Source organism: Sorex araneus, chromosome 2 (genome assembly GCF_027595985.1).
Source record: "Sorex araneus isolate mSorAra2 chromosome 2, mSorAra2.pri, whole genome shotgun sequence".
NCBI lineage: Eukaryota > Metazoa > Chordata > Mammalia > Eulipotyphla > Soricidae > Sorex > Sorex araneus.
The window spans coordinates 128,432,076-128,455,982 of NC_073303.1; the positions used below are offsets into that span (position 1 = coordinate 128,432,076).

The 23,907-nt window shown below is 44.7% G+C and overlaps 1 pseudogene; it reads left to right on the forward strand.

Moving 5' to 3' along the window:
- Nucleotides 1–436: 436 nt before the first annotated feature.
- Nucleotides 437–23,907, forward strand: part of LOC105943401 (ATP synthase F(0) complex subunit B1, mitochondrial-like) — a 36,129-nt pseudogene continuing 12,658 nt past the window's right edge.

Consider the following 23,907-nt stretch of genomic DNA (forward strand, 5'->3'; position numbering starts at 1 on the left):
TCTTCCCCAGCAGAGAGAGTTGGTTGGCTGGAGGCTGGTCCCAGTGGTGGTTTCAGTGAGGACCCAGAAGGTCTCTGGGCTCACTGGCGGCCTGGGATCTGGGCCCTGGGGTGTCATCTTCAGCCACGGGTCTCTGCAGATGGAGAGTCAACAGTGTATGGAGGGTGAACACCGCTGAGGCTCCACTCTAGGTGGACTGGAACCCTGACTTCAGCACATCCTCTCATTTTCATGCTTTTCTCTAAAATAGTGGTTCGGATGCGAATTTGGCGGGCAGATTCAAAGGGACATCAGGCAGGCTATGAGGTGTGGTCTAGTAGTATTTGAGTTCTCAGGAGGGGGGATAATTCAGGGGTTAGGGGGACTTGGATGTAGCTAACCAGGTTTGATCCCCGGTGTGTATTTACCAAAGGGCACTCTATCTCTCCCGCCGACCATGTTCAGTGGTCTCCGCTTCGCCTACCACAGGGAGGCTGATGGCGATGGGCAGGTGAAGGAAGGAACGAGGGCCAGGCTGGTCAGTATCAATTGCCATTTATTCCAATCTCCTCTCCATTCTCCTGATTCCCCTTCTGCTTCTCTCTCCAGATCCCCCTTCATTCTCTTTCTTGCTCCCCGCCCACTCTTACAGCCTAGATTATATAGAAATCATGGAGGGTGGGGATACAAAGGTGGGGGTCGAACATTAACAAATCAACAAAGAGAGGTAAGGCCACTCCTCCAGGAGATTAACTCAAGGACAAAATCTCATCTAAAGAGATTACTCCAGATTACTAGGAGATCCACTCAAAGGCAGGATTCCATTCAGGGTGTGTTGCTTTCTTCTTTCCCCAGCTAGTTATCCACTTAAATAGTTGTAGTAAATTTATTTCTAACATTTCTAGCAATGTCATTTTGTATGAGCACAGTAAGAGATATGTCAAGCTTAAAGTTTGGTTCTTCCTGAGGACATCTCACTATATATTCCAGACCACAGTCCTCAGGCCAGGTTAGTCTTCCTAACCCCAGCAGGGTCCTTATTCAGTTACCTCCTTTGGGTCATGACAGATTTTGTCCATGACTGTGCTCTTAACTTATAGTTAAGTATTAGGGTGCTTAGCCTGGCCCATTTCAATGCCAGGGTAGCTCACAGCTTGCCCTGGGTACTTCAGTCCCTCCTCGGGACCCTGCTCTTGGAGTGCTAGGAACTAAGGGCAACTGAGGCTTCACTGTATCACTGTCATCCCATTGTTCATCGATTTACTCAAGCAGGCACCAGTAACATCTCCATTCATCCCAGCCCTGAGATTTTAGCAGCCTCTCCTTACTCATCTTTCCCAGCGATTGGAGGCTCTTTTCAGGGTCAGGGGAACAAGACCTGTTATTGTTACTGTATTTGCATATCAAACATGTCATGGGGAGCTTGCCAGGCTCTGCCACGCCAAATTGATGCTTAAGTCAAGTCATTATGGATGCCCAGGAGTAAATATTATTTTGGAGTCAATTCACTCCCGTGTTACAGAGCATGGCATGAACTGTCTTCCTGTGTCTATACAAAAATGACATTGCTAAAGAAACCATACAAATGACATCAAGGAAAGAGAAAAGCAATTTAGGATTATTAGTGCTTGATAGAATTGGGTGTATTCAGTTGCACTGTCGTAGGAGTGGCTCAATAAACCCTAAGCTCCTTTGGGAGCAGGAAGGACAGTCCTGTGTTATCTATCACCCAGCACCACACAGGCTCTCCCGAATACTACCAACAGTGATCTCTGAGCACCTCCGAGTGTGGCCCCAAAATAAGAACAATAAATTCTCAGGAATTGGAGAGACTCTCACCTCTAAAGCTCACACAGGTGGCTAGTGTATGCTAAATGGTGGATGAGAAAGTTGAGAATAAAACAAGCAAGCAAAAAGGGGGACACAAAAATTGTCTGGTTTTGTTGCTTTTTTAAAAAAATCTGGCTGTTGTTTTCCTTAATTGACATTTTAATTGACATTTGCATTAATTCTTTTCTCTAAACATTGATTTTTGGAGACTCTTCTACGTGTTCAAATGCATACGCAATTCCAGCCTGGTTGATTTATTTAATGGGATAATAACAATCCATAAATCACCTTATGAATGTAGAAACAAAGCACTGAGATTTTTGCACTGAAGCAACATTAAAATTCATACTTTTGTCAGATGTTTTACCTAGAAAGTTAAACTCTGTTTTGTCCCTTTTCAATGAAGAAGTTTCTCTACAGTGAGATCTTTTTCTACACCATCTTCGCATTGTCCACACCTTCTCTTTGAATGCCTGGGTCAGAGGTGAGGCCTACGGGGGCTGGTTTCTCCTCTCCCTATGGATGCATTCCTCAACACCCTCCAATCCCACTTCTTCTTGGGGTTCCCATTCACCTTTCCTAGAACCTTTCTAATCCCTGCTCTGCCCCTTACTACGTGACGCAAATGGCCTCCCGTGCCTCTCTGGATTGAGTTAGATTTTGTCTGCAACAGAATGCAGATTCCAAAGTATTTTCTGTTAAGGGGATAAACCTCAGCAAGAACAAAACAAACTGCCTATTGACAAGACCTAGCCTGAGTTTAAGATAAACAGACACTTTTCGTTTCATCTTTGGAATCATAAAATCTGGCAACACCTGCACTGGCCAAGCGTGTGCTAGAACTGGCACAGACCGATGATGCATTTACCCTGCAAACCCAAGCAAGCACTGTCAGTTCTTATGATGGCACCAAAGTGTGCCCTACAGGCCTTTTCCTTTGCATCCAGGGGAGTTTCAGGAAGCTTGTTCTCTAGGATCTCTTGACTGGAATCCAACTCTGACTTGGAATACCTGGGAGGTAGAATACACTGGGGGCAGGGCAGGTGCTGAAGGCAGGGCCTTCAGGTTCAGTCTGATCCAGCTGCACTCAGTGCAACATCTGGTAGTTTAGCCTCTCAGGGACCCACACCACAGGCCAGCTCTGTCCAGGCCCAGTGGCCTGCATGTTCCGCTATTTGGAACTGGCTCCTTGGTCATTGCCTGCATCTCTGTGACATGGTCCTCACTAAGCCCCTAGAAGACATTGTCCCAGGGCCCAGCAACACAGTCCACCTCTCACATGTCTGATTCCTGTAAGCCACAGCAGAACACACGCAGCTCCCCCACCAGGCCCCCCTGGCATTCTCCTGTGCCTGGGGACACCTGGGACCTGTCTCAGATACCCAGATCCAGCACTCTTCCCCAGCCCTTTCCTCCCCGAGTTACCATCTCCTACTCTGCCTTCCTGGGAACGGTCCCCGGCTCCACCCTTGGCCTCCCCTTCCCTGTCCACAGAGCAGGGAGCTGGTCCCGCTGAGAACATGGGCAGAGTCCAGCCCTTCCCTGATGAAAGGTGCCGTTACTGTCCCCATAGCCTGAAAACAAAGCCCAAAGTGCTGACCTTTACCCCAGCTGGTCCCATCACTCCTCCCCCCTCGTACCAGGCAGTTAGCTCCCTCCAACACCCCCTGTTGGGGCAGGGGCTGGGCACTGCTTCCCCCTCTGCTGGGAGCCGCTCCCCACTAATGGTCACTCCAAATCTCTGTTCACCATGCCCCCGCTACAGGGGACCCTTCATCCCACCCAGCCTCTGTGCACGGAGCTGCCCCCAGCCCTCGGACCTGTGCATTCAGCCTTGCTCCTTGCTGCCACGGGCTTCTCCCCACTGGAGCCAAGCACCCCCATGGGGGGGATCTAGTTTCTGGAACCCAGGTCCCTGAGCAATGTGCCTGGAGCCCAGCTGGTGTCTAATATTTGTTGAGGGAGTTAAGGCATCATTGTGCAGAGTTTTCTAGAAGTTTAGATGTCAGGCTGGTATGACATCTAAGAGCTCCAAGGCTCTTATCTGACCAGTGGCTCTCCTGGCCACGGAGGCAAGCCTGCAGGTCTGAGTCCCTGCTGTTGTGTTTGTGTGCAGAGGGGCTCCACAGTGGGATGAGACCTGCCAACACCCAGGCAACTCTCCCTCATGGGGAATTAATGGGGCCAGCTCCCTCTCATGGGGAGTGAATGGGTTCAGCTCTCCCTCACAGGGAATGAATGAATTCAGCTCTCCCTCACAGGGAATGAATGAATCCAGTTATCTCTCACAGGGAAGGAGTGAATTCAATTCTCTCTCACAGGAAATGAATGGATTAGGCTCTCCCTCAGGGGGAAGGAATGAATTCAGCTCAACTCACAGGGAATGAATGAGTTGAGCCCTCCTTCACAGGGTTTATGAACGAATTCCACCTTGCAAACACCCAGGCAAGTAGGTACTAGGTCAGGTCAAATGGGAAGGCACAGACGATGAAGAGCCCAAGGTCATGTGGGCTCCTGGACAGACAACTCTGTTCCTTCGTTTGTTTGTTTTGGTTATGGGGTCACATGCAGTGATGCTCAGTGGTCACTCCTGACTCTGCGCTTGGAACTACTCTTGGTGGTGCTCGGGGGACGATATGTGGTGCTGGGGCTCAAACGTGGGTTGGCTCTATGCAAGGCAAATGCCCACCCCCCTGTACTAGCACCCCAACCCCAAAGACATGCAATTGTGATGTGAATCCAGACAATGACCCTTCTTTAAAAACTGTTTTGAGTGTTGGATTTTTAGACTGCACCCAGAGATACTCAGGCCTTTCTCCTGGCTCTGTGCTCAGGGGTTACTCCTGATGGGGCTTACAGGACCCTATGCAGTGCCAAGGATCAAACCCAAGTTGGCCACGTGCAAAGCAAGAATCTACTGTACTATCTCTCTGGTCCCCAGATGGTGTCCCTTCTGGGGGTGTGGCTGTCCCAAACACTGTGCTCACAGCCAGTTCGAGGTTCTGGGTGCTTTGTTCAAGCAGAAAGGAAAGCACGTCCTTCAGAACAGGCCAGCTTGTTCCCGTCCTCTTTCCAGAGCCAGGCTCCTTGGGTGCGGTGACAGGGCTGTGTCTGAGCCCTCAGACCCTCATCATTCTCTCTCTTCCCTCCTCCCTTTGCTTCCCACACTGGTCCCTTCTGCTCAGAGCCACAAGGTCCCCTTCCTCCAAACATCTCTGGCTACGGAGAGCGAACTTAGTGGGAAGGCCGTGCCGGTGAGCCAACAAAGAGTTAATGCAACCCAAACAAGAAACCCAGGCTGAGATATTTTTACAGAGCTCTTTACACTCCAGAGAGAGTAGGGAGAAAAAAACAGCATTTGAAGTGTGGCTCTTTTTCCCATTAGGTTGTCTGCTTTGACAGGTGGCTGCTTGCAGCGAGATCTGAAGGCCAGCGGCTCAAGCAGAGATGGGCCAAGCAGCGAGGCTTGACCCGTCTGCCCTCCCGGCCATGCACGCGACATAATTACTCCCCAGCTCCGTGCTCGCAGTGTCTAAGAGGCCGCTGAAACTAATAAAGCTGAGCTGAGCCGTGGGCAGGAGGGGGCTGGAGCCTGTCCTCAACTCACCCCCTCGCCTGCTCGCATCTCCCCCGGCTCCCCGCACCTCTTTCTCTGGCAGGACCATGGGAGGGACGCCGAGATCCTTCTCTTTCTCACCCACCAAGTCTTACAGCAGACTTGCGTTAAGGCTGTCTGCAGAGCAGAACTCGGGCAGAACTTGTCAGTAACTGAATTTCGGGTGCCAGGTAGAAGGAGGGAGGCTAGCAAGGGCCCCGCCGAGGAGCCCCTGTTGAGACAGGCCCCCGCACTCCGCTTTACTTTCCTTCCTGAACGCACACTTCCTCCCAAGAGCTTCTCTGGATCACAAACTCCACACAAAGAAGCGTTCCACCTTGCCGTGTTCCCCGGCCTGAGAGGAACCTGGAGCTCCAAGGCGACCAGCCTAAACACCTCTGCAAAACATCCATTGTAAAACGTGTGAGAAGGGACCCGAGACAGAGCACAGCTGGGGAGCACTTGCCTTGCTGGCGGTTGCTTTGGCAGTGCCCCCACTTGGTTCCCGGTACTGAATAAAGTCCCCAGCCCCCTGCCAGGTGTGATTCCTGAGTGCAGAGCCAGGACTCAGTCCTGAGCATTGCTGGGTGTGGCCCCAACAACAAAACCACAAGTGGTCAATAATACACTTTCTTAGGGGCAGGGAGACAGTATAGTGGTGAGGACACACAATGGCAGCATTGCTCCGCGGCCACACAAGGTCCCCATGGGGATCGCCAGAGTAGTCCTGGGGGTCCCCAGCATCACATAACTGGAGCATGACTGCATCAGCGGGTGAGTACGGCCTGTCCTGGGGTGCCCAGAGTAGCACTCAAGAGGCATAAAACAGAACAAAAGCACAACTTAAAAAAAAAAAGGATTAACAACTAATCTAAAAAGTGAAAGACAACAGGGAAATTTCACTCATTATTTTTTCTCAACTTGGAAGTTCAAGAGGAATGAAATCAATGGAGAAGATTTCCATGCCCATAAGCATAAAAAATGTGTACCAAGGGGGTGAGGGCTGTTCCTGGGGCTCCTGTCTCTGCAGTCCTCACCTTCTCATGGCAGGGAGCAGGTGGCCTTCGTGATGGCTGGGTTGAGTAGGAGTTAAAAAATTCCTGGGACTAGAGGTAGGTGTTTTCCCAGCATCCTGCAGACTTTAGTTCAGTCCCTGGCATTGCATATGGTCTCCTGAGCACTGTCAAGAGTGCTCCCTGAGCAGAACCAGGAACAGCTCTGACAGGTGTGACACCTCATACCTCCCCTCTCCCCAAGACTGGGACAAAATCCCGGGCTCTCATCAGAGAGGGACAGAAGGCAGCTTCTAGAAGGGCAGGGCAGCCACAGACATCAATCCCAGTGGACCCTTCCTCGCCCTGTCCTTTTGCAGGACATGTAGGGGCCAGCACCCTCTTTGTGAACACGGCTTATGGGGCTCCAGGCTGAAGGATGAACACTTGTCACAGTCCCACTAGGAAGACAGAAAATACACAATAAGGCAGCCCCCAATAGTTGTGTCTGGGACTTGGGCTACAGCCTGCCCGCCTCTAGAGAATAAAAAGTATCATGAGAAGCACAACTAGGGGATGTCTATGATGAGGAAGATGATGATGACCCTGTGAATGCACATGTTTGTATTCTACAACTATTATCTATTTTCAATATAGATTTTCATTATATGCTAGTAAACATACTCTGCTTAAGACATAGAGATTCTCAAGGGTCAGTGCATTGAAAAGGATAATCTGACTGACCTGAGGCTCTGGCCATGTATATAAATTATATATATAAATAAAATTATCTATATTTATAGATAATTTTATATAAATTTATATATATGTATTTTTTAAATCCCCCGATCCAATATTAGTTATCTTGAATAGAGATATTCATACATGCTCACAGTATAATTTGAATAATCTGTGATTGTGTTCCTTACAAAAAGGATGAAGAGAAGCTGATTAATTCTCATTAAGCATTTTTATAAATTCAGGAATTTCTACTGCAAGCAGGTAAGGGTAGGTTAAGAGGTAAGGCAGGCAGGTAAAGGCAGGTTAAGGACTAAGGCAGCAGATAAGGGCAGGTTTAGGACTAAGGCAGGCAGGTTAAAGTTCAGACAGAAGACCCAATTCAATTTTAGCTCTAGTTATCTCTAAAACCTGATCGAGATTCTCCACTTGCTTGAAACTGTTCCTTCTTTTCCTTGTAGAAACAGGAAAATAACAATCTGTCCATTGTGCAGGGCTTCAGGAAGAATGGGGCACCTACACCAACTAGCACAGTATCACACCCACAGTGAGAACAACTACCAGGACCCCCTTTACAGAGGTTAGTAGGAACAGATGGTGGACTACAATGCAACTATTAAAAATAATTACTTACTGTTGGCAACTCACTCTTTGTTGACACAGAAAGCCCCCCATCACCACAATGCACCTTTCCTGGTGAGTATGCTTGCTCACACCCAGGTCTGCTGGACTTCAGCCCCCCGGGGATATTGCCTTCCTCACAGTGTCCTAGGACCCCAGGAAAAAATGGCCTCATACACAAGGGCATTCCAACAAAAGACCGAATGAGTGAATATGGGAGTGGAAAACAGAGCACAAAGTGTCCATATGTAGATTACAGTCAGAAACAAATTCAATCAATGGCTAAAAATGCTTTTCTCTGAGAATTCTGGAAGGAAGGAAGTTTTCATCTCTTGTAACATTTCCTTGTAATTTGTAGTTATTTAATAAAGTAATAAAAGGTAATCACATATCAGGACCACGGTGTTTAAAAACAAATGTGTCTGCTGGCATGTAAGTACAAAGATGTAAAGACAGATAATGTTTTAGGTTAGTCATGTAGTATTGCTCTCAGTCTGTTTTAAAATATTTTAAATTGATTATACTTAAGTGTTCTGAGAAACAGACTCCCTAGAAGGGATAGAATGCGTTTCCTATCAGTTTATCATAACATTATTTACTAACCATTTTATAATCAGAGAGAACATTATACTACAATTATAGGCATTTCTCATATAAATTTTAGAAAAATGCCAAAAATAATTGCATCTCAGACTTTTGGCTAAAGTCAAGCGCAGCATCTGAAAATGCCAAAAATAGAAGGTAGAAAATGTATTAAATTCAGAAAAGTCTGAGGATTTTAAGATAATCTATCTCTCAGTCACAATCCTAATTTAAAGTTATCTAAACAAAGTTCACACTGGACATCCTAAGAGGATGGAATCAAAATTTATAGCAGCAAAACTGGACAAATCTTTTGTTGTTATTATTGGGAGTGGGTTAGGGCCACATCCGTTAGTTCTAAGGGCTTACTCCTGGCTCTGTGCTCAGGGGACACTCCTGGAACCTCTCAGGGGACCACTTGTGGTGTTAAGGATCAAACCTGGGCCATCCACATGCAAGACATGCCTTATGTTCTGAGCCATCTCTCTGCTTCAAGACTGGACAAGTCTTATAAATTTAAAATCGAGTCAAATCAGCCAGAAAGTACCAATCTCACATTGCTATTCCTATTATCTTGACTAACTTGGAAGATCCCTGAAGGCAGAAACTCTAGTGTTTTTCACTCCAATACTTATTACAAAATACTTTGGGAACACTTCATTTCTTTTTAAATAGATGAAGAGTCACTTGAAGTATCACTGTCACTGTCATCCCGTTGGTCATCAATTTGTTCGAGCAGGCACCAGTAACATCTCTCATTGTGAGACTTATTGTTACTGTTTTTGGCATATCCAATACGCCATGAGTAGCTTGCCAGGCTCTGCCGTGTGGGTGCAATACTCTCGGTAGCTTGCAAGGCTCTCCGAGAGAGGTGGAGGAATCAAACACGGGTCAGCCACATGAAAGGTGAACGCCCTACCACTGTGCTATCGCTCCAGCCCACTTGAAGTATAAGAAAGAAATTTAGAAGGAGCAATATGAGACAGGAGCAAAAAAAAAAGATAAGTGAAGTAAGAGAGAGAGGAGAGAAGAAATAGGGAATATAAAGGAATGAGATAAACCCAGGTGGAAGGGAGGGATAGAGGGATGAAGGGATGGAGGGAAGAAGAAGGAAGAGAGAAACGGAAGGAAGGAGACAGAAAGGAAGTGAAGGAGAAAGTACAGGAGAGAAGGAATGAAGAAGAGGAAAGTGAAGGAGGAGGGAAGGAAAGAGAAAATAAGTAGGGAAGGAAGGAAATAATAAAGGAGGGATAGAGGAGCAGAAGTGAGCAGCACAATTGTGCAGCAGGGAGGGAGTTTGCCTTTTATGTGGCCAACCCAGGTTCAATTCCCAACATCTCATATGGTCCCCTGAAAACCGCCAGGAGTGATCCCTGAGGACAGAGCTAGGAGCAAGCCCTGAGCACCACTGGGTGTGGCCCAAAATAAAACAAAACAAAGACAGGGAGAGATAATTCAGCAGGTAGGGAACTTGCCTTGCATAGAGCTGATGAGGGTTCGATCCCTGGTACCACATATTGTTGGATTATAGTTCTAAACATTTTAGGTTTAACATTGGTTTGCCGTTTTTCCTCTTACCTTTCTCCTCCACCACATGGAGTTTAGATTTACTGAGTAACACCCATCACAGTGCTCCAGAAGCACTCCCATTTTCTCGGTATTCATTTTAACTTCTCCTTTGTGCTCTGCTTCCCTTATCTGTTAATCACTCATTTGCCCTAACCAGAACCTGTGACTTATAAAGTCAGATTCTTCAGAGATCTCTCGATTTGTATTTGTAAGTGAAATATTGCTTTTCTCTTTCCCTGGTGTCCTTTGCATAGTTTTCTTTAGAGCAATGTCCTTTTTGTATAGACACAGGAAGACAGTTAATGCTATACTTTTATAACTTGGGAATTAACTTACTCCAAATAATATTAACTCCTGGGCATCTGTCATATTTACTCAGCTTAAGCCTCAGTTTCCCTTAGTTCCTAGCAGGCCAGAAGCAAAGTCCCAACAAAGGGACTGGATGGACCCAGAACAAGCTGTCAGCTACCCAGGCATCAAAACGGGACAGGCCAAGTGCCATAAAAATTATAATAAGCTAAAAGCATGGTCGTGAACAAATTCTGCGGGACAGGCTAAGTGCCACAAAACTTATAATAAGCTAAGAGCATGGTCATCAACGAATTCTGTCATGGCCCAAAGAGAACTGACTGGACAAGAACCTTACTAGAGTTAGGAAGGACTAATCTGGCCTGGGGACTATAGTTTGGGATACACAACAAGATGTTACAGGGGGCCACCTTTAAGCTTAAAGTATGTCTTACTGTATCCATACAAAATGACTAGAAAGATTATTAAGAAGTATATTTAATGGATAAACCTGGAGAGTATCATGCTAAGTGAAATAAGTCAGAAAGAGAGGGACAGACATAGAGGGACTGCACTCATTTGTGGAGTATAAGATAACATCACATGAAGCTGACACCCAAGGACAGTAGATACAAGGGCCAGGAGGATTGCCCCATAGCTGGAAGACTGTTTCATGAGCATAGCGGAGAAGGCAGATGGAATAGAGAAGGGATCACTAAGAAAATGATGGCTGGAGGAACTAGCTGGAATGGGAGATGCATGCCGAAAGTAGATAATAGACCAAACATGATGACCTCTCAGTGTCTGTGCTGCAAGCCATAATACCCAAAAGTCGAGAGAGAGTTTGGGGAATATTGTCTGCCATAGAAGCAGGGGGAGGGTGGAAAAGGGGGGTGTATACCCAGGATATTGGTGGTGGGGAATGTGCACTGGTGGAGGGATGGGTGTTTGATCATTGTGAGATTGTAACCTAAACATGAAAGCTTGTAACTATCTCAAGATGATTCAATAAAATTTTAAAAAAATTTAAAAAAGCAGTAAATTTAAGGTGATTGTTTAAATGGTTATGGACTAAGGAAAGAAGAGATATGGCCTTAGATGAGCAGATATGGCCTTGATCAAATCTCCTAGCAGGATGAGATCTTTGTCCTAGAAGAGCTTCCCTGGAAGGAAGGGCTCTCATATGTTGATTGTGCTACCTCACCTATGTGTAATTGCCCCAACCCTTGGAGATTGTTCTCTATAACTAGGCTGGGGGAATGGGCTGGGGGAGGAGGAATATGAGCAGTGAGGAGACTGGAAGGAGGCAGAGGAAGAATAAACGACAATTGATCACCAACCAACCTGGCCCTTTTTTCTCCTTTCTTCCATATGGGGTAGGAAAATGGCCTGACCACCGAACACATATGTGGAGAAAGCCCATGCCACATAATATTGAACATCAACATATGGTTCGCCAAGTCATGCCAGGAGCAAACCCGAAGCACAGAGACAAGAGGAAGCCCTGAGCAAATCCAGGTGTGACCCAAAAACCAAAATAAGAAGCGAGGGGAAAGAAGAGGGGAAGGGAAGAAAGGAAAGAGGACGAGAGAAAGGAAGGGAAAGAAAGAGAGAGAAAATGATGGAGAGAAGGAGGGGTAGAAGGAGGGATGGAAGAAAGGAGGGAGATAAGATGGAGGAATTAAGGGAGGGAGGACAAATGGAAAGAAGAAGAGGAGAAGGGAGTAATCGGAGGGAGGAATTAGGGAAGAAAGGAGGGATGATGAGAGGTGGAGGGAGGGATGTAGGGGGAGGGGGGAGGAGGAAGAAAAGCTACAGAAGGAAACCAGATGAGTCAGAAATTGCTCATTTTGTCCTTTTCTATTTCTCCTCTCCGTGACTGTCGTGGTCAAATGAGAAGCCGTCCACACCAGGCTTTTTTTTTCAGAGGCTGGCTTCAATAGCAGCTACAGCAACACTTTCAGAATTTATTAGCTTCTGGAAAAAAGGGATGAGACTTCAATAGGGAGCCTGTAACAACATTTATTCTGGACCTCAGTCTAATCTGAAGCTACACATCTGGGAAGGTAGGAGCATCCAAAGACCCGATTCAGCTATTCAGGCCAAGGGCAGATGGTTTTATAAATAGCTCAGATGAAACAGACAATAGCTAGATGAAATGAGTCCCTTATTGCTTAGCAGGTTAAGTGAAATAGAGACAAGAGACAATTCCTACCCAAGATGTAGACCCATGAGCCACAGGGTATTGGCAGGGATATAATTGTTGATTCAAAAATGACTCTTTCATTTGCAAAGAGGAAGAATATGGGAAGAGGAGAGAAAAGACGTGAACTGTTTCTCTGAGGCTTTTAATTTTCTGCACATTTTGATGTCTCCCTGATAGCCTTGGCAAATCCATTTTAGACGGACCATAGTAAAATTGGGAAGCATTTTTGATGCTTGACTCTTAAATCCTGCAGAACTAAAGAAATTCATCCTCTTTGGTCAGGTTGTACTTTCCTTCTGGAGGGAAGAACAGCCTCAAAAAGTTGTGTGTGAGAGAGAGAGAAAGTATGTGTGTGTGTGTGTGTGTGTGAGAGAGAGAGAGAGAGAGAGAGAGAGAGAAAGAGATGAGAGACAAAGACAGAGACAGAGAGAGGTAAAGAGTGAGTGGGGTCTGCTCCAGGGACTGGAGTGAAATCAAGCTGTAGTTAGGAGATTAAAGATACTCATAGCACTACGGCCTTCCACATAAAATTCACAACCAGTATCCCTTTTTCTCTCATGGCCTCATGCCCCACCTTCCTTCTCGTGTCCCCAAAAGTCAGGATCATCCTGGCCTTTGCCACACACCTTGAAATACTGTCTTTCCTCTCTCTGCCATGCTCTCTTCTGCCTACTCTGTGTAGCCCATCCCACCTTCAGTTTATGGAGTCTTCTCCCCTCCCACTCCCTGATCAGGCAGGAGATGGTGCAGAGATGAAGGCAGCTCCTCTTCCTCACTAGAGAGGATCAGTCTAAGCTCATATACATCCACAAAGTTCGTTCCCTCTGAAATGATCCAGGGCTGAAGCAGACTCACTCAAAGCAGATCTCCCGGGCAGCTGATATGGAGCAGACACTTGAAGGAGAGAGGTGGCACGAAGTGTGTTGTGCACTGACCCCATTCTGGTCATCTGGAGAAGGAAGGAAGACAATGGCTTCTTGCCTTTTCTGCTCTTAAAATCAGAGGGACACTGTCAGACATGATTGGCAGAGTGACCAAGCAAATAAGTCAATGTAACAACTCAAGAGGGTCCTGAGGGGAGTTGTTTGTACTCTCTCTACATCACAAATGTGGTCCAGACATTCACAGGACTTGAAAATCTAGAGTTCAAGATATAATATGGAGAACCAGTTCTGGGTTCAAATCAGAGGTTGGAATCTTGATCTCTTGACCAAAGCAACCTAGGTGTGGTTCTGCCCATATATGTTCTCAGGGGAATAGATTTATCTCTGTGCTCACATTCCCAAGTACCACATGAACAGGTCGTGGATATAAAATACATTTCCAGGTTTAAATACAAACTCCTGGCAAGGAGGTGCTCCAATTCATGTCTATCCAAACCCGTGGAATTCTAACCTTCAATGGTATGAAGCAGAATCCAAGTGAGGGGTTACAGTTCAACTTCAACACCTCACTCCACGCTTGTTCTTCCCTGTTCGCTCTCTTTGGACGCAGAGACACCCACTAGCGGGCAACTAAGCTTCAAAAGGCAAGCCCATTTGGGGGCTCTAACAGACATCGAATAGGTTTGTTTTGGTTTTAGTTTTTCAGCCACACCCAGCCGTGCTCAGGACTTACTCCTGGTTCTGTCTGGAGGACCCGATGCCGGCCATGCTGGAGATCAAACCCAGACTGACCACAGGTAAGGCAAGCACCTTATCCTCTGTACTATTTCACCACCCAAAGAATGTGGTGGTTTTTTTTTAATTCTGGAAAAGAATAGGTAAAAATCCTGTTGTTAGTCTGTGGAAACTTCAGCAACAAAGATAGGTAATGAGCTTGGGCATGGGGAGCTGCCTGTAAGGTCTCCAGGCTGATGCTGGTGAGGAACGGGGTGAGGACAATCCAGTTGATGAGGGAAATTCTCTGCTTTCTCCCGGCAGTCGGGGCTGACATTGTGAATAAGGCTCTGCACTCCTTCAGAACGGGTTTGTGTTTACACTTCATTGTAAGATTTTTGTTCTTTCACTAGTTTGAAATGACTCAGAGGAAGTTATGTAATGTTTATGAAGACACATGCTAAAAAATAAACCAGAAACCACAACTGTAGAGTTAGAGGTAGATCCTGAATGAAATTTCTTGTTGATTTATTTACAAGGGAGGTTTTAAATAACAGCCAGATAACTGGGGGGAATTCTAGGCTGGTAATATCAAAGTAGATTCTATATAGATAAACTCTCTCAACCATGATAAATATACCTTTTAAACCAAAAAAAAAATCTCTGAGAATCTGTGATCGTGAAACAGTCAGATATGGAAGAGGTGTGGCTTTTAAAGGTGAGATGAAATTAGGTGAGAGCCGAGCTCAGCCAATTAAGGCATTCACCTCCTAGTTTGTGTGAGAGAGTAAGGGTTAGAGCTCAGACATGAAGAATTAGTTTTATGAACTGAGGTGTCAAAGGCTAGATTTTGGACTGCCAGCACAGCTGAGAATTAACTGGGGAAATCTTGGAGAGGGGGTAGTTATGGAGAAAGGAGAATATCTCTGCATAAAAAATTTCTCTTAAATTCTTGGCAGCTCTAAAACTGTGAGTGTGTTGGGCGAAACTCCAAGGAGAGGTCAGCGCCCTGCAGAGCTGGAGGCAGAGAGCCGGGCAGAGATGTCAGCATGTAGAACACGAGGAAGACAAGAGTTTGGAGTCCAGACAGTGTGAATTAGTGAACACCCACTCTTTTCACTGGAACTTCAGAAGGTCCCAGATTTAGAAATAAGGACTATACCCCTGAACTAGAGGCTGTTTCTTCCTGACATAAAGCAGAACTAAGGTAAACCTGATAAAATTCTCTGTAGAAATGGCATGATCACTAATCTGATAGTTGCTCCCCCCGCCCCCCTAAAAAAACTCCTCAATATTGAAAATGAAATTGAAAAAAAACCAAATTCTCCATAATCTCTGTTGTTGAAGAAGAGCAAGATATATTGTCAAATTTTGACTAAGAAATGTTTGGACAAAGAAGCTAAAAATGTTATTCAAGGGGCACAACAGGTAGGGCATTTGCCTTGCATGCTGCCGGCTAGAGTTCAATTCCCAGCATCCCATATGGTCCCCTGAGCACCGCCAGGGGTGATTCCTGAGTGCAGAGCCAGAAGTAACCCCTGTACATCGCCAGATATGACCCAAAAAGAAAAAAATGTAATTCAAGAGAAAGTATAGTCTACATAAGGATACCCATTGGTGCACTAGATACTAAATTCAATAGACAAGAACTTTAGAATAATTAGGACAACCCCCTACACCACATATGGTCCCTCTGAGCACTGCCAGGCATAATTTCTGAGTGCACAGCTGGAGTAAGCCATGAGAAATTAGAAGTGTCAGTTTGGCCCAAAAACAAGCAAAAAAGATTTTTATCAAAAATATTATGTAGTGACTCTTAAGCCTCAGTTGCCCTCAATTCCTAGCACCTCAAAAGCAGTGTCCCTACGGGGGACAGGACGGATCCAGGGCAAGCGGTGAGTTATGTGCTACACTGGCATTGAGATGGGCCTGGCCAAAGTGCCTAATTCTTAACTATAAATTAAGAGCTTGATCATAGACAAATCTGTCATGATCCAAAAGTAATGATGAGACTAGGACCCTGCTAGGGATAGGAAAGACTAATCTGGCCTGAGCACTGTAGTCTGAGATTAAGATGACCCCAGGAGAGAAATTCAATAAGCTTTAATGTATCTCTTATTGTGTCCATACAAAATGATTAATATTATAAAAAAAAAATATTATGTAGTGACTCATCATTTTTGAACTACAATACAAATACACTAAAAATCACTGTCAATAAAATATCTAGGAAATTTCCGGAACAGTTGAGAATTGTGGAAATGTATAAATGACCAAATGTCAAGGCAAAAATCATAAGAAAAATAATTTTAAATAGACAAATTTAAAGAGAAGAAAGCTACTCCCCCTGTCCCCACCCCCCCCCAAAAAAAATCACAATTTGAGACTTGCAGTTAAAACAATGTTCAGGGAAATTTTTACCTTTAAATGTGTGTATTAGAAAAATAATGAAAACACTCATTTTACAAAAGTGGGGACACAAAAGAAAAACTTAGAGTTAGACCATGTTTAACAAATGAAACTATAAACTTTAGATTAGCAATCAGTAAATTAGAAAACAGTGACCTAGAGCCCTAAAACAGAAGTGTGGTGGGGAGAAAGTGGTATTTCCGAGGAGGGCATGGTGTAGCAACAGATATTTAGAAGAGGAATGAAGCTGAACCTCTAAAATATATTCAGTCTGGTAAACAAAATGTTATACCAATTTTTAAAAATAATGAAAAACAGTCATAATAAGACAAATGACCACCTAGGATATTTAAAATAAACACTGGTACCCTTGGAATTGTTTATGGCATTGTCACTGAAAACTTCATTCCACGTCAGAAACTTCCCAACTCATCCACGATAATGTCACAAGGCAGCTGTCCTACTATGCGCACACTCTAATTCTCAACAGCATCACCACTTGCTTTTAAAGTGTTCTTCAAATACCTAGTTTAAAATAACATTTAAGGGGCTGGAGCGATAGTACAACGGGTAAGGGGTTTGCCTTGCACGCGGCTGACCCGGGTTCGATTCCCAGCATCCCATATGGTCCCCTGAGCACTGCCAGGAGTGATTCCTGAGTGCAAAGCCAGGAGTGACCCCTGTGCATCACCGGGTGTGACCCCAAAAGAAAAAGCTATAATAAAATAACATTTAATACTTATGATGTGAGATCATACAGGAAGATATTCTGAAATCATGCATTTCCTTGAGTTATATTGACTAATTTTTTTTACCAGTTTTGTCAGGTGACCTACATAAAGCATCCAAAACCAGGCCTGATTGAAGTCACTTCTCTCTCATGCTCTTTCCTTCAAGATTCTCATTGTGCAATTGTAGAGAACATTTCACAGCAGGCTCTAGGATTATCTCCTGAATCAAAGGAAAATTCTGCCTTTCTGGGGTGTACATTGTCAGGTACCTGTGTGGCAATTAGTCATTGCCCCCGTTTGCTAGGGCCCCCATCACTAATACCAAAGAGTGCGAAGCTCAGAGAGATTTATGTTCTCAAAGTTCCTGAGATTGAGTCTGCAGACATGGCTCCTCCTGAGGGCTGTTCCCTCAGTGCACAGAGCATTGTCCTGGTGGGACTGTCCCTTGCTCATGTCCCTTCCTTATGTCCTATTTTCCTCTCAAAAGGATACTCTGGTATGATTAGAGGAACCCTAACCCAACAGAACTGAAGAAAACCCCACCAAACAGAAGGAAGAGAGCCACTTTATTTTAAAATTTATTTATTTTTCTTTTTTATTGAATCACCATGAGGTAGAGAGCTATTCATGGCTGGGTCTCAGTCATACAATGTTCTAATACCTGTCCCTCCACCAGTATACATTTCCCACCACTAATGTCCCCAGTTTCCTTCCTGCCAGCCCTCCACCCCAAGTCGGCAAGTCTGTCTCTATGGCAGGCACTTTCCTTCTCTCTCTCTCTCTCTCTCTCTCTCTCTCTCTCTCTCTCTCTCTCTCTCTCTCTCTCTCTCTCCCCTTTTGGAAATTATGGTTGCAATACAGATACTGAGAGGTTATCATGTTGTTCCTTTACCTATTTTCAGCACGCAGATTTATTCAAGGTGATAATTTCCAACTATCTTCATCCTAGTGGTCTCTTCTCTTTCCTCATTGCCTTCAAGAGAGACACTTTAACTTAACCATCTCTCAGAATGCCTTCTCTCCAAACAGGGTTACATTTGGAGATCCTGCAGGGTGTGTGTTGGGGCGAGAGGGGAGAGTTGAATTGGGGGGAAGTCACATGTCAAATCAGAAAATCGACTACATGCACACTCTGACTTTTCCCAGAAAGCGTCATTAAGGACTTCCAAGAATCTCACCAAGACTGCCTCAATTGAAAACACAGCAAAGAGAAGGTGGTAGATGAAATAGGGTCACACATGCAGTGAGAAATGAGGTGTGTGAAAGGGCTGCACTCTCTGTAGTCAATTCAGGGGTCCTCTGAGAGAACAGAAAGCTGCCACACAGTCCACAGAGAAAGTCAGAACACAGCTCTGTTTGGGGACAACCATCTGGAATCCAGTGCTGAGAGAGGGGTGTGAGGGGTTTATTGCAAAGCTACTTCGTGAAGAAGGCTGACTGGGAATACCCAGATTGTTCATACAGATTCCTTATGTTGAAAGGAAAAGATTCTTTTGCAGTTATGATTAATTTAAGGATCTTGAGCTGAGATCATCCAGATTTAGATTGAGTTTTAGAGCCAATGAGAAGTGTTCGTAGAATCTCATGGTGATTCAATAAAATTTAAAAAAAAAATTTTTTAATTTTTTAAAAAAGTGTCCATAGAAGAGAAATGAAGGGAGGAAGGGAATACAAAAAGAAAGGAAGAAAGGGAGAAATCCATGGGATTGCAGAGCCAAGCATCCTTACGAGAAAGCAATGCCTTTATAAGCAAGACCCACGTAGACTTGCTGGAAGTGTCTGGAAGTGAGGAGAGAGGAAGCAAGGAACTGATTCTCCCCAGAAGGCCTCCCAGGAGCTCGTTTTACTGACACCTTCATTCAGAGCTTCTGGCATCCAGAACTATAGGTGAGCTCAGGGTAGTTCATTCCCATCAGCTGAAGGATCCTCCCTGCTGAAGGAAGAAAGTGACTTCACAGCAACTTTGAAGTTGAGATGACAGCTTTGTTTTCTTCTGTTGCTTTGATGCTTTCCGCTGAGATAATGTTGCTCAGAACTCAACTGTGAGTCTTTACAGGATGCTAAGTCATCTCAAATAAATCTTATCTATTCTACCTACTGAGGCACAAGATTGGACAGTGCACTTTCCACTGTATTATTTCAACTGTGAAAGCATCATAGTGGAGTGGTAAGGTAACACTAAGGGCGCTTGGACCTGCTCTTATTCCTGACTCATCACAGTAGGGTTATTCTGCATATTCCTTTTAGTTACACACCAACCTGCCTATGCAATGTGGGTATGTGTTTACCGTCAAGGTCCTGTTGTGATCAATTGCTCATTGATTGCAATTGATCATTGATGAGCAATCCAAAATACAGGCTTATCTGAGTTTTCTGCATGCTTGTTGCAAATTCTAGAAATTTCATATAAGAGCCCAACCTGTATGGAGTAACTGCATGAGAAAATGTGATGTAGTAAATAGAGGATTCCCACATCACTCTTGACCCCAGAGCTTAAGAAGAAGGACAGAGAAGCTGGAGCAATAGCACGTTTGCCTTGCACGCCGCCAACCCAGATTCGATTCCCAGCATCCCATATGGTCCCCTTAGCACCGCCAGGGGTAATTCCTGAGTGCAGTGCAGAGCCAGGAGTAATCCCTATGCATCACCGGGTGTGACCCAAAAAGCAAAATAAATAAAAAATAAATTTAAAAAAAACGAAAAGAAGAAGAGCAGAGAAGGAAAGAAATCAAGTGGGGAGAAGGGGAGGAAGATGAGAAAGGGCAGCAATGGGCCACAGGGACCAGGGCTGCGGTTATACTGGCGATGTGGGAAAGTGACATAGCCGTATAGCCAAAGCACAGGCTCAACAATACTGAAAACATGAAATCTACGCTGTGAACCCTGAACTTTGTAATGTGCCTGTCAAGGTGGCAGGCAGGAGTTGGGGGTGCAGTACATGGACACTAGTGGGGGGAGGTTGACGCTGGTGGTGGGATTCGTGTTGAAATATTTATGCCTGAAATTCAACTATCCATAACTTTGTAGACCATGGTTCTTAAATTAATTATTTTTTTAATTTTAAAGGAAACCAACCTGGTTTGTGTCTTGTTGTTTGAAAAGGTTTGAAAAGCAGGATATTCAAATGGTAGATGGATATAAATTATTTGGGGTTTTTTTGGGGGGGGCAGGGGGAGGCTACTCCCAGCAGTACTTAAAAGGGGACCATAAAATGTAATCAAGGTAAAGAGAAAATGAAGTGAATTTTATCAGTTATGTAGGCGGGGGTGGGGTGGGAGGTGTACTGGTTTTGTTGTTGTTTTTTTTTTTTTTGGTGGTGGACTATGTGCACTGGTGAAGGGACGGGTGTTTGAGAATTGTATAACTGAGACATAAGCCTGAGAACTTTGTAACTTTCCACATGGTGATTCAATAAAATAAATTTTTAAAAAAAGGGGGGGGGGACCATAAGAAATTTAAGGATCAGACTAGGATCGGCCACATGCAAGGTGAGAACTTTAATCCCTCTACTACACCTCCATCCCCTGCTTCAAGTTTTTCTAAAAGTTTCTTAAAGCACATCATGCATGATGAATCAACAGAGCATGCCCAAGCTGTCGCCTGTCCTTGCAAGCAGTTCCAATAGAAAAGCAGACTGACAGGAAGTGGAGTTTTAGGGAATGAGTGTATAAAAGATGAGAGTGTTTCCTCAGAGAGACCCAGTCAATATTTTACTTTTGGTATTACCAGTTCACTATGATACCTACGGACAATGCATCTGCCAGAGCTTTCCCAGGGATGAAGGAGAAAATCAACTGTTGGAGTGAAGAAAACCGGTGGGCACCACAACACCAGAGAATTCTCCAGGCTCCATACCAAGCCAATATCTCCAGGACCCCCAGATGGAGCAGGTGCAGTCTCCTCGCCTTCTCCAGATGGAATCCTGTGCCCAGGAGCTTCTACAAGCATGGCTCCAGTATGTGGCTACAGGACTATTCCTCTGAAGGACCTTTCCTGATATGCTGCCTTCATGATATGTAAACTGAGCAATGGAAAATAAATGATGTAGCATCTGCACCTGCCCCAAACTAGAGAGAGAGCGGTGACACGCGGGCTTCAAGGGATGGGAGGTTGAACTGGCCCTTCTCCCTGCCCCAATGAGGCCCCAAGTAGCTGCCCACGAATAGCTCCTGGCTCCTGAATGGCCATGATCCCATAGGCACACAAACCAATCTCGGAACCCAGCGGCTTTTTTTTTTTTTGACATCCTGTTATTTTATTTTCTTTTTTAATTTTTTTTATTGAATCACCATGTTGAAAATTACAATGCTTTCAGGTTTAAGTCTCATTTATACATGCTAAAACAACCATCCCTTCACCAGTGCCCATATTCCACCACAAAAAAAAAAAAACACCAAAACCCAGTATACCTCCCATCCCGCCCACCCCCCCAAACTGATAAATTTCACTTTACTTTCTCTTTACTTTGGTTACATTCAATATTTCAACAAAAACCTCACTATTACTGTTAGGAGTACCCCACTAGAGTCAGACCTGTTGTGAAGAGATATGAGGTCGCGCAGCTGCTATTGCGGCCACGCAATTTTGGATTTCTGTATTTTAGCAACTAAGTCCAGGGAAATTTCTTCTAGATATTGGGTCATTGCAAGCTTGTAACTCTCATCTGTGGTTGTCATAATATGGCGGTCACCACGCCCTTCACCCCCCGGCAAGGAAAAGGGAGAGAGAGAGAGAGACAGAGAGACAGAGAGAGTCCTGTCCTGCCTGCAATGCTCATCCCCCAAATCAAGGAATCGGAGTCAGCACAAACTCTCTAACTGAGACTCAACCTTTGCTCTGGCTGTGTTTGGCCTTAAGAGCCATCTCTCCTCCATTATAGTTATGACTCTGGTGTCTGCAATTCTCCTGGCTCTCTCACTGGACGTAGAAACACTGACACCCAATCCTTGTGAAAACTTGTCAACATTATTAGAAAAAAAAATAAAACGAGGATTTGTTCTATAAACTGAGTATGTGAAAAGTGATCTTTCCCTCAAGTTATAGATTCCACTGGACAATTGCTGATTTTTTGGAGTAACATTTCAAGGCAGGGATATGAGCCCAATGTTGCATTGCCGTGATCTCATGTAGTCCTCACAGTGACCCTGTGGGATTTCCCCCAGTCGATAGAAGAGGGAAAGGAAGCTTCGAGAAGTTGACTTGAAAAAAGGAGAGGTCAAAGTCTTCTTATAAAATTTCTGAAATCTTGAGTCCTACTCAGGACTTTGCACTCTTTACCCCAACCCAACCCTCTCCCAACCCGTGAGTCAGTGAAAGAGTCACCTGGAAGTAAATATCTGTTTTTTAATTCTTTCCTTTGTTCATCAGCCCACTCTACTTCTCACCAGACTGACCTTGTTTAGTGAACAAACAGTTGATCATGAGATATACGATCTTTATCTTAGGCCTTGAGGGAATAGGGAAGTTTCCCTTACAGGTATGGTCAGAGAGGAGGTGATTTACGTAAAATCATCAGTGACTCAAGGTTTCCCAGAAACTTGCAAAGAATGTTTCTAAAAGCCTTCCTCACGTTCCAGTTGAGCTTTTAGTTCACATTCTAGTTTGCCCACTCTGAAAGTCTTCTTCACATTCTAGTTGAGCAGATGATACATTTTTATTTAGCCCTTTGGATTGTTTTTTTGTTTTTTGTTTTTTTGTTTTTGGTCAGCCACACCTGGCGGAGCTCAGTTCTTATTTCTGGCTCTGTGCTCGGAGATCGCTCCTGGTGGGCTCAGGGGACCTTATGGGGTACCACAAATTAAACCCAGATCAGATGCGTGCAAGGCCTTCACTGATATATATGCCTTTACCTGCTATACCATTACTCTAGCCCTTTATTCAGCCCTTTGGACCTAGGCTTGCTTACCTCTCTGAAATATTTTTCCTCTCATCGTGGAAATCCTATAGGTATCCCATACTGGGTCATCATGGGTTTGCGTTTGACACCAGTAAGCACCAGCCAACATGGCTATTGAGTTCTGGATTTTTCTCAGGTATACAAACACCTCAATCCTGAAAATTCAACTTTCTCTATGTTTGTGTGTGTGTGTGTGAAAGCTGTCTGATAATGAAAGAAAAATTGAAGGCTCTACTTTCTCTACAAATATTTGTTCAGTGACCTCTGACTGTTGGGCAGCCTGCCTGCCAACACCCCATTAGAAGTTGGCTCTTTTACAATCATCTACAATCATTTGATAACCTCTTGGGGTTAAGAGTACAGATGCAAGATCTTGGAGATTTCTGATGGAAATACTTCATATCCCAAGTATTCTTTCCCTTCAAAATGACATCACTATAAAGAAACATTTCTCAAATAATTTGGCCATCATGTTATGAATGGCTCCTTAGAATAGAAAGAAAAAAACACCCTGCTACACCTCAAACAAAAAATTTTGGAATCCAAGGGCGAAATGAAAAGATCCCTCTTGGTTAAGTAGGCCTTAGATGATCTTGGTGTGGTGAGGCAACAAGGACCACGAGGAATAGTGTCCTACAATGGCGCCATTGTGCGACTTTCTGTCTGGACTCATGTTATCAAATGCATGGGCTTCTGCTTGGAAGGTGCTTCACATCCTTGGGATTGGAGCATGGATATGATTTACTGTGAGTTACATAAAAACTTGTTCTTCAGCAGAGCACGCCAAGGGCGGCTCCTGGAGGAAAACTTCCACCTCCAGTTTTCCTCCTGTCTGTTAGGAAGGATAAATATCACTGAGGGTATTCTCTAGCT